An 11,732-nucleotide genomic window follows, 5' to 3' on the forward strand; every position below is an offset into this window, starting at 1 on the left:
TTTGGGGAGAAAAGATGAATTTGAAGGCTCACTCTCATCTCCCACCTGATATTAACTGAAATAAAAATCCCTTTCCTTTCCATAAGCCTAGCATTCCAGTTTTTATGCGGCCCTTCTTGTGTGGGTAAAGAACCTGTGTATGTGGCAGGTAACAAAATGAGTGTTTGGGTTGGCAGAGGAGAAGACTGGCCGGACACCCTGAGTCTAGAGTCAGCCCAGATTCAATTGTGACTGCAACTCTTGCTAACTTATGATCTGCTCAAGTTATATAAAATACTGTGCTCCTTTATTCTTACATGAAATAATAAAAATTATACATTTATAATTTGGGAGAGATTATGCAGATGAAATCAAATAAAATACATGAAACAGACCTCAGAGCACAGGACTCAGGAAGCTCTCAATAAACATGATGTTTGGTTAATGTCATCCTCCTCCTCATCATCATCATTACCTTCATGATCATTTTGAAGGGCTAATGGGAAAGTTTAGAGAGACCCATTTGCTGCTACAGAGGGGAAAATGTCAACCAGAAGCAACAGCACTGAAACTGGAAGCAGAACTCTGAATTAGAGATCTCACAAGATTTCACAAGAACATAAACTTCATAGATGTCTGATCTGCAATTTTGTATATTGGTGCCCTCCCATCTGTCTGTTGCAACTGTCAAGTTTGTTTTCTTGAAGAGGAAATAATGCCTCAAACAGTCTGTCCCCTAATCACTGTCTCCCACAGCACTTACTGAGGTGGGCTGCATCTCTGCTGGAGCATGACCAAGGAGTATGGATTCACTACCCCTCTCTTGTCTGGGGTGTAATGAAGTCTCAGGATCCCTCCTCAGGACTGGCAGGAAGACAGACTCATGCTGGGACCTTCTGATGCAGATGCCCATCAAGGGAGGAGACACAGGCACAGAAGCACAATAATAGAATTAGCAAACTAAAGTGCTGCAGTCCATTATCTTTTCATTTATAATTGTATGACCATTTATTTACAGTTTCATCACCTTGGGGGTTCAATGAACAGAGTTCATAATTAACAAGTTGTGCCATGTTATCCCACTCTCTGAGGACTTGCTAATACTAATGGAAGAAGAATTGGAGACAAGTGAATATGCCTTCAAAGATCTGTGTTCTTCCTCTCCTCAGGATAAAGTTACCCGTACTCCTTACTTCTTACTTCCAAGTTGCAGGACTTTAACACAAAATTCCAACTTCTTCTCAATTTAACAACTCAGTGTGTGATTTTGATGTCTTTAAATCCATTTTATTAATCATGAAATCTATGCAAAATTAGTTCTTCTATAACAAGAATGTGATACTATTCCATTTTCTTAGTTAAAATTTGTCTCTGAAGATAAATTATTTTCATTTCCTTAGCTCTTGTTTGGGTTGGCATTTTGCATGTTGGAGATTTACAGGATTTTTTTTTTTTTTTTGCTAATTTGAATGCGACAAGTTCTAAATTTTTTATCTAATCGAACTACATTGACATATTACAAAACTATTGATTTTTACATATTTATTTGGCAACTGATACTTTAAAACTTCAGAGGGCCTCTTACAAGGTTGCAATCAAGGTGTTGACTAAGAATTCAGTCATCCCAAGGCTTGACTGGCAGAAGACCATTTTCAAGCTCACACATGGGCTATTGGTAGGTTTCATGCGTTTGCAGGCTATCAGTGAGAGAATTCCCTCAGTTCCTTGACATCTGGACCTCTTGATGGGTTAGCTCATAACTTGGCAGTTGAATTCCATCAATGTGAGCAACATAGAGAGCAAGACAGATGCAGCAAAAATAAAAATAGATTTTTTTTCACTCTATTCCCAGAAGTGACTTCCCAACATTTCTTCACGTTCTCATTGTCAGAAGTGAGTCACAATGTCCATCTAATGGTTATTGTGAAGGAATACGAAATACACAAGGGAATGAAAAAATGAGTTAGGAACCATTGGGAGCATCTCAAGTACTGCCCACCACACAGGCTTCATCTTATACAAGGACGTTGTGCTCCTAGAACTTCAAGATTCAGGTCATCTACACACACACAGACACATACACATACACACACACACAAACACATACAGTGGAATATTATTCATCCAGGAAAAAAAGCTATCCCGCCATTTGCTATGATGTGGATGGACGTTGAAAGCATTTTGCTAAGTGAAATAAGTCAGATGGAGAAAGACTAATACTGTACAATCTCACTTTTATGTGGAATATAACACATAGAACTCATAGAAATGGAAGATGGATTAGTGATTGTCAGGGGCTAAGGGGTGGTGAAAATTGGGAGATGTTGGTCAAAGGATACCAACTTTCAGTTTTAAGATGAATAAGTCCCAGGGATCAAATGTACATCCTGGTGACTATAGTTACCAATATTGTATTGTGTACTTGAAAGTTTCTATGAGAGTAGAGTTCATGTTCTCACCATAATATCAACAACAACAAAATGGTAATTATGTGAGGTAATGGATGTGATTTGAAGAGCCCCACCCCAGCACCACAAAGCAAAGCAGAGAAGTGTGAATTCGGAGCCAGAGGGGCAAGAGCTTTGTAATCAGCACAAGTGCCCAGCTGTATGGTGTAGAGAGAGGGAAGATATTTGAAGGAACGTTATCAGGAATCATGGGGAAAACACATTGCTACTGCTACAGTAGAGTTTTTTGTATCTTCCCTTTTGGAGCTCTCATCTTTTTAGGATCTTTGGCATTTGCCCATGAGTACTTAGGACCCAAGACACACAGGTTATCTTTGAATGAAAGATCTGGCTTAGATCAGTAGTTTTCAATGTTGGCTGCACAATAGAACCACCTTGGGGCTTTTAAAAATCCTCATGCTCGGGGCACATCCCGGTTCTGTTAAATCAGAATCTCTGGTAATGCTATCCAGTTATCAGTATTTTTTAGCTTCCCAGTGATTTCAATAAAACCAAAGGCTGAGAACCAGCGACATGCATCCTCACACATAACTTGCATGAACAAATTTGATAAATAAGAAACTTATACAGAAAATACACAAGAGATTTGTGAAAGATGTAACTTTTTACTATATAAAAAAGAGTTGTTCATCCTCTGGGATGCCTGGGTCATCAATAATAAACTACAGAAGGCTCAATAGATATAACAGGATAACGTCACGCAGTGATTATGATATTCAAAGGAACCCAGAATATTCCCCCAGTCCCACTAAAGACATACCAAAAGAAGCAATATTCAGATATTACAAAATGAGAGAAATGAAAGCTACAGAACTGTGTGTTAAGAGATATAGGATTTTCAGATCTAGATATTTAGTTGTGCTACATTTCCCAACTTTCACTTCTAATGGATGGCACAGGTACTGACATTAGATATTTTGCTGAGAAGCTGTCACATGGCTCTTTTGATGTCTCTGTTCCTCAGACTATAGATGAAGGGGTTCTGCATGGGGGTGACCAGCGTGCACCACCGAGACCACCACATCGTTCCTGGGAGAAAGTGAGACTGCAGAACTGAGACAAACCCCAAACCCTATTCCATAAAATAAGCAAACAATGGACAGATGAGAGCCACAGGTAGAGAAGGCTTGTACTTCCCACCTGATGAGGGAACCCTCAGAATGGAGGAAGCACTTTTATAGTAAGAGAGAAGGATCGCTGAGATAGGGCGAAAACCAGAGATGGCACCAATCAAATACATGACTGTGTTATTAGTGGAGGTGTCAGAACAGGCAAGGTTGAAGAGTTGAGAAGTGTCACAGAAGAAATAAGAAATTTCCACATCTATCAAAACCAGAGGAAAGTACATCGGAGAGGAAAAAGTACATCAGGGTGTGGAGGTGGAAGTCAGAGTTGACAGCCAGGATGATGAGCAGATTCCCAAGCATGGTGACAGGACAGGAACACCCCACAGAGCACAGACTGCAGTTCTGGATCATCTGAGAGTCCCTTGAGGTAGAATTCTGAGACATGTGTTAGACTTTTTGGTTCTGTGTAACTTGGACAGTTTTTGAACAAGAAAGGAGGGTTGGAAGGAAAGGAAACAAGTATATGGAAACCCAGCTCTGTGTCCATATTGTTGATTCAATCAATTCACTTGTGGGGCCATACACCCCAGGACCTTCCCAATACTTCTCAGTGTCTCAAATCCAATTTTATTAGCAGTGTTCTTCATAGCTTTCTGTGTTATTCATCTTTATACACACACTTTACTTTAGAGCTTCTCACCTGAAAACGTTATAACAACAAGGACACTTAAAGATAACAAATTCATGAACACCATAAAATACAGCCTATTATTCTAAAGAAATATATTAAATAAGAAACATCCTTCTGCCTCCAAGAGAAAAAAATCATACTAATTGAGTGACACTTAGAAGCAGTTTTATTTTATCCAGATACAGTGCAAGAAACTACTTTTATTTGGAATACTGATAAACTGTATAATTGCTAGAACTGCATTATCTGGATTCTAAATTAAGATTAAATGTTCATGATCAAAAAGACTTTTTTATTATGTTCAAGATATCTTCCTGGGTTTTTATCATTCTTTCATTTTCTGACTTCTCACTTCCATGGAAATACGTGCTCACCAGAGTATTATTGCTGTCTTTTAAAAGTGTTTTCAAATATAACTCCTAACTTTGACCCGGTAGAGTTCAAATGTTGATAAACATGTTTTGCTAAATGCACAAAATCATACAGTATCATTGACCCCATAGGAGACACTAGTGCACAACATATCTCACAATTTAAAAAATAAGTAAACTTAAAAAAAATTTTCCACTTTCTCACCTTATGTGCAATTATGTATCAACCCTACATAAAATTGAGGGAACATCTGGTGTTTGACACGGATCTTTGTTTTTTTGATTTCCATTTAGTACTGCTTGGTAAAGTGCTTACGTGCATTTCTAAACTAAACATTTGAAGTGCAGTGTCCTCATCAAATCCAACTGTCTTATTTACAGTTAAAGAATGTAGAACCATAGGAGTCCCCAAACCAGGTCTGAAACCCAGCCTGCTTATGCCTGCTTCACTTCAGTCTGTACTGAAACAACAGAGGATTCTCCTTCAATCAATACTCATTTAAATCAATTCTCCTTATATACAATTCTCCTTAAATCAACTTCCTGAAGGCAACTTTGACCTTCACTTCCTTTAATAGATCACACTATGAGTTAGTCTTGGGGAAAATGCAAAAGAAAAAAGAACAGAGATGGATCTATCAAACACCTGGGGAGTTTCCAGGTTCGTAAAATGGAGATAATAATTGAACTTACCTTATAGGGTTGTTTTAAGAAATTAAATGAAATAAAACATAAAGTGCTCAGACCCATGGTTCTCAGTCCTAGTTGATTATTGCATTTACCAGTGGATATGGTAAAATGTACCAATGCCCTGGCCACAGCCAAGGGCCAACTAAATAATAATCTCTACACACATGTTTCTTAGTGGTCTCATGTAAGGCCAGAGTCAAGAAGAATGCCTTAGAATATTGCTGGGCACTTAGAAAATGTTCAGTTAATATTACCTATTATTAGAGTAATTAATATACAGTGTCTAAATTAAAAATATAAGCATTTAATAATATTTTTTTTCTAAACTTATATTTTATAGGCATTTGAAATATTACCAATAAAATCTGAGTTGTCTTTAAATCCCTGCCTGGTTCCATTGCCTTGTACACCTGTCCCCCAAAATAACCACTGTCATTAATTTGGTGGGTATATTTTTTGTCAGTGTTTCCATCATGGTCATATTTATTTATCTATCTATTAAGGATTTTCTTGGAAATTTACTTAAATAGCATATTACTACACATATTGCACCTAAAATGTTCTCATTTACTACCACACTGTGTTTAATACTAGATATAATACTTTAACAGATACATAGTATTACCTGAGGGATGAACTTCATTTTTATGTACCAATTCCTTACTCAGCAATCCCAGGAAAGTTCTTTTGCCTCTCTCTACGTTGTACAAGTATGAATTTCTATATGATATGTGCAAGGAGAACAACTGTTTTTGTTGTAAAAACCAATGCCAGTTAAATTTTAGTAGTTATTGCCTGTATTTGTTTTAACAATAGAAAAATCAGCTGCTATCAACTACATGTATTTTTAAGATATAAAATCAGAAATATTTTCAAATATCTAATAATAGTCATTCCGTGATAGCTTCATATGAAAATTCATGTCTTACATAGGGAATAATATGTCCATATTTCAGATTTTCAAACCAGGCTGTAAAGTGCATTACCATTAATAGAAAATCCCATCATCCACCATATTAGTGCTAAGTGCCCCTAAAAACCAGTGGTTCATTACTCTAATTCACAGAAGTGTGTGTAAATCTCTCAACCTTTCTGTGCTCGTGCTCCTGATCTGGAAATGAAGAGAATAACAGCCATCTGAGAGATGCGTGGCATCCAAGGGAAGTGGAAATTCATGAATATTTGTCATTGTTTTGTAACTGGAATTTGAATCATTATTGGAACAGTGTGTTTATTGATGAAATAAACTCTAAGAAAGTCTTAATAACATTTTATTTGATTATATGGCAGAGAATCTGAAAGATCTCTTGTCTCAGGGCACTAGAAATCCTAAAAACGTGTTTCAGACTGCACGATAAAATGTACCCTCCTGTTCTCATTCTGCCTTTTCTTTTTCATATTTATGAACATCACTGTGATTTTTTTTAATAACTCAAGGCTTTATATGTTATTATATGGAAAATAATAGATCCTACTGAGGGTCTATGACATACACACAAGTACTATTTCATCCTGTCTGCTATCTCATGGGACGTCCCTGAAATGGATGAAGACACAGGCAAGGAAGCAGCACTGTGTGTGTACCATATTGACTGTGCTCTGTTTCTTGAAGCAAAAAAGGGTCTATTCAACATTTAACTTATTTTGGGGTTTTCTATTGTTCTTGTTACATTGTGCCAAAGGAGATATAAGGTCCAGGGAATTAGAAATAAATGTGACTCAGTCATTTCCTTTCTTGTTCAGTATCTATTTTCATAGGGACAAAAATAAAATGTTTAGTCAGGTATCCATTGAAAACCAAACCATCAGATCACAAGATATTTTGATCAAATTGTACTGTATAAATGTAGCTTTGTGTTATTAATAATAATAACAATATCTAGATAGTTTGCCCATATATGATATGCATCCCTTGCATATTTAATCACATAGGTAGTATGCATTATCTACTTAGTCTTTACTCAACGGAGTGCTACCCACTAAGGATTAAATCTGATGACAATCTTGAGGCTCCGAGACACTAAGAAATTGCTCCATGTCAATGTATAATAAGTAGAGAAGGTTCAACTAAAAATTACATTATGGATCTCTGTAGCACATGCGATTAACTTCTTCACTTCATTAAAACTCAGAAAGTTTAAGGCAGACATCCACAGGCCTTAACCAATGACACATCTATTGTACACCTTTTAATAGTTTCTGGTTTTCTACATATAGATGGACCTGAAACACTGATGTCACATCTCCCTTTGAAATAAAGAAGGGCTAAATTACAAGAATTGAGGAGGAAATGGATGGCTGAGGCAAAATACAGGAGCAGGGGCAAGAAAGAGATCTGCCTTAAATTGTCATGAGCCAACTCTTTCTGTGGTCCCTGCCTGTCATCTCAGCCATCCTCCCTATAGTTGATAAAGCAAGTGCCACCCACTGCTCTCACTCTGGTCTACCAGTAACCTCCAAAGAGAAGAGGACAGGGAACACAGAGTGTCTGCATGAAATGACTAGAGAAGGGATATGGCTTGTTGGGTTGGCAGCGGAGAACTCGATCCAGAGGCCTTATGTCCAGAGTCAGACTGTTTGATTCAAATCTGGGTTCATCTCATCCTGTCCCAGATCAAGTTAAATTAGAAGTTTATAATCCTTTTCTCATCTGTAAAATAGCCATAATGCATGCACATATATCTTAGGGGTGACTATGCAGATGAAAAGAAACAAGTTACATGGAGCACTTAGATCAGATCCTAGCATGTAGGAAAATTTCATAAGTATTGATGATATCATGTATGTGATCATGCAGCATCATTCCCCACTCATCTTCATGATCATTTTGGAGTGTTTAGGGAACAGTTTAGAGGAACTCATTTCCTGCTCTGGTGAGACAGATGCCTATGGGAGCTGGAAGTAAAGTGGGAGGAAAGCAGAACTCTAAACGGGAGTTCTTGGATCCCCATCAGAACCAAGGCATTACCTTCATAGGCCCCTGAGCTGAAACTGTATATTGGTGCCCTCACATCTGGCTACCACAACTGCCCTAACTATCCTGATGATAAAGAAATAATGCTCCCCCAGTCCCTCCTGTATCCAGTATTTCCAATGGCTTCATCAGACTGTACTTCCTCTATGCAGCTACATGACAAAGGAATGAAGATCCATCGCCCTTCCCATGCCTGGTGAGTGATGAAGGCTCAGACTTGGTTCTTGGGATTTGCAGGAAGACCAGCCAAGCATGGACTCCTGGACGCATACAATGACTCTGGGAAGAGGAGACACACATATAGGTCCAACTGTACTGGGACCAGCAGACAAAGTTTGCAGGGCACAGGCTGATTATTTACAGCTGTTTGGGCTGGAAAGTTCAATGCACAGAGCTCATAATTTGTCAAATTGGCCCTTGTTATCCCAATGTCTGAGGATTTGTTAAGAGTAATGGAGCGGGTCATAGGAAAAGTAAATGTGTTTTGTAGCATAGGAGGAGATCCACATCTCATGAAGAATCTCACCTGTACTCCTCTTTCTGACCTTCAAGTTTCATACATCTTCATAAGAAATTCAGACTTTTTAAATTAACATACATCAACATGTGAATTTATTGTCAAATGCATTCCAGTGACAAAGTAATTTGAAGAAGATTAGTTTTTCTACATCAAGATTCTGACAATATCTCCATTTTCCCAGTTAACATTTGTATCTCTATGGACAACACTTTTTTATGGTTATGGAAATAACAATTAATATGAGATCTAGCCTCTCAATAGTTTCTAAAGTGTTCATATGTTATTTTTGTCTATATGACAATGCTGCTAACAAGGTCTCTAGAGTTTATTCATCTTGGTTGAATGAAACCTTTTGCCCTTTAATTAGTAACTCTCCATTTCCCCCTCATGCCAGCCCCTGGCAGCCACCATTCTACTCGATGAGTCTATGAATTTAAGTATTTTAGACACATCATGTAGTATTTGTCTTTATGTGATAGGTTTGTTTCACTTAGCGTGATAACCTTAAGGTTCATCCATATTATTGCAAATGGCAGGATTTCCTTCTCTTTTCAGGTTAAATAGTATATATATATATATATATATTTATCTCACAGTTTTCTATCCCTTTATCTCTCAATGACTGTTTAGGTTGTTCTCATATCTTGGCCATTGTGAATAGTGCTGCAATAAACATACGAGTGCTACTATGTCTTTGACATCTTGATTTAAATTTTGGGGGCGATAAATACCAGGAAATGGAATTGCTGGATAATGCAGTAGTACTCCTTTTAATTTTCTAAGGAGCCTCCAAGTTTTTTTCCATAGTGGCTACCACATTTTCTATTTACATTAAGAGTGTGCAAGGGTTCCAATTTCTTCACATCTTTGCCAACACTTGTTGTCTTTTGTTTTTTTATATAGTAGCTATCTTGACAAGAGTGAAGTGATATCTCAGTATGGTTTTGATTTGTATTTTGCTGATGAACAGTGATTTTTATCACCTTTCATGTACCTGTTATCCATTTGTATGTCTTCTTTGGAGAAATCTCTATTTAACTCCTTCACCGATTTTTTAATCAGGTTAGTATTTTTTTTCTATTGAGCTATAGGAGTTTCTTATATATTTTGGAAATTAACCAATTGTCAGGCATATGTATGGTTTGCAAATGTTTTTCTATTCCATAGGTGCCTTTTCACTGACAAAGTATCTTAAGAGCACTGAGTTGCCACAGGTCTCAAATTTTTGCTGAGATCTAGGTAGAGTTTTGTCTTAAAATCCCATACCCTCTCTATTATCTGTGATGCCTTTCTCATGACAAGGATAGTAACACCACTGCTAGATAGTTACTGTGGCCCTTTTTGGCATATTTCCATTGAGGCTCCCCCCTCATTCATAGTGTTAATCAATTATTACCATGCATTCTAAATGTTGAAGTTTATAGAGGAAAAAGCAAGCATAACTTCTGGGGAAAATATAAAGTCATAGACAACATTACTGTATTAGTTTGGGTTTTCCAGACAATCAGAACCAAGAGGATATGTATTTATTTATCTACAGAGAGATTTGTTTTAAGATATTGGCTTATGTGACTGTGGAGGCTTGGCAAGTCTAAATTTTGCTGGGTAGGTCAACAGGCTAAAGATTCAGGAACAGTTGCAGTCCAAGTCCACAGGCAATCCACCGGCAGGATTTCTTCCTCCTCCAGTGGGTCAGTCTTTGTTTATGAAGGCCTTCAACTGAGTGGTGAAGGACCTCCCACATTAGAGAGAGTCATTTGCTTTACTCAAAGTCACTGCTCTAAATTTTAATCTCAGCCAAAAAACACTTTCATAAATTTATCCAGAATAACGTTTGACCAAATATCTGGGCACCATAACCCAACTGAGCTGACACAGAAAATTAACCATCACAATTGCCTTGGCAAATTCCAAGGGCTTTTGACCATTACTTAGGTGTTCAGAAATGGGGACACAGCATATTCATTGTTCCAGAGTAGATCAGACCAAAACCATGCCATTTCAGTTAATGAAAACCAAGGAATCAAAACCCTAATTTACCAGTTTTGGTGGGAAGTGTCTCTTCTCATTGGCTGATAGGAGTTCGTCCTCTGTAAAGGGCATTCCCTTCTCCAGTATCAAAGTTCCTGATCAGTGATGTTGGTAAATGATTGAGGTTAGAGGCAAAAGGCCAAGGAAATTAAATTAGGCAGTAGGCACGTTTTCAGGGAGCCCAAGATCACTGCCTCAGAAACTCTGTGCAACATCCCTAAAGGAAAGATAGATACCCTTATAATGGACACACATCAGAGCCCAAAAACAGAATGTCTGGACAAGAGATAGGGAAGAATAGCTCCAAAGTGAGGTCTTAAAGATACTGTTACTAGTGTAAGGAAATAGCTATGTTTTGCTGAATTAAAGTATAGAAGGACGAGTTTGGAGCAAGGTGAAAATATCTTTTAAACCAGCACAGATGATTAGTTGTATGTTATGGAAGGAGAATATATGTAAGGAAATATCAAAAATGGTGGGAAAAATCACAGTGCCTGTTGTGAGGGAGAAATTTTTCATATTATCCCTCTTGTCAACTAGGAGGACTTTAAGAACTTCAACATCTTCTTATGAGCAGTAGATGATCCAAACATACTAGTCATCTTTGAACAAAATATATGATTAGATCAGTAGTTCATAACCTTGGTTATACATGAGAACCAGCTGGCGTGATTTTCAAATCCTCATGCTAAGGATTCACTTCATGCAAATTCATTTATAGGCAATCATCAATATTTTTAAAATTCTCCAGGTAACCCCTATATGAAGCCAAATTTGAGGAGCAGTTATATGCATCATCACACACAGCATGCATAAACAGATCTGAAAGATACAAAAGTATGGACAACAGACACAAACTTTTTAAAGGGTTGACAATTGTAATTATTTAAAAGAAAAGTGTTGTACATTTCTCCAGGATGCCTTGGAGAAGGAATATAGAA

This window comes from Equus asinus, chromosome 20, assembly GCF_041296235.1.
Source record: "Equus asinus isolate D_3611 breed Donkey chromosome 20, EquAss-T2T_v2, whole genome shotgun sequence".
Classification (NCBI taxonomy): Eukaryota; Metazoa; Chordata; class Mammalia; order Perissodactyla; family Equidae; genus Equus; species Equus asinus.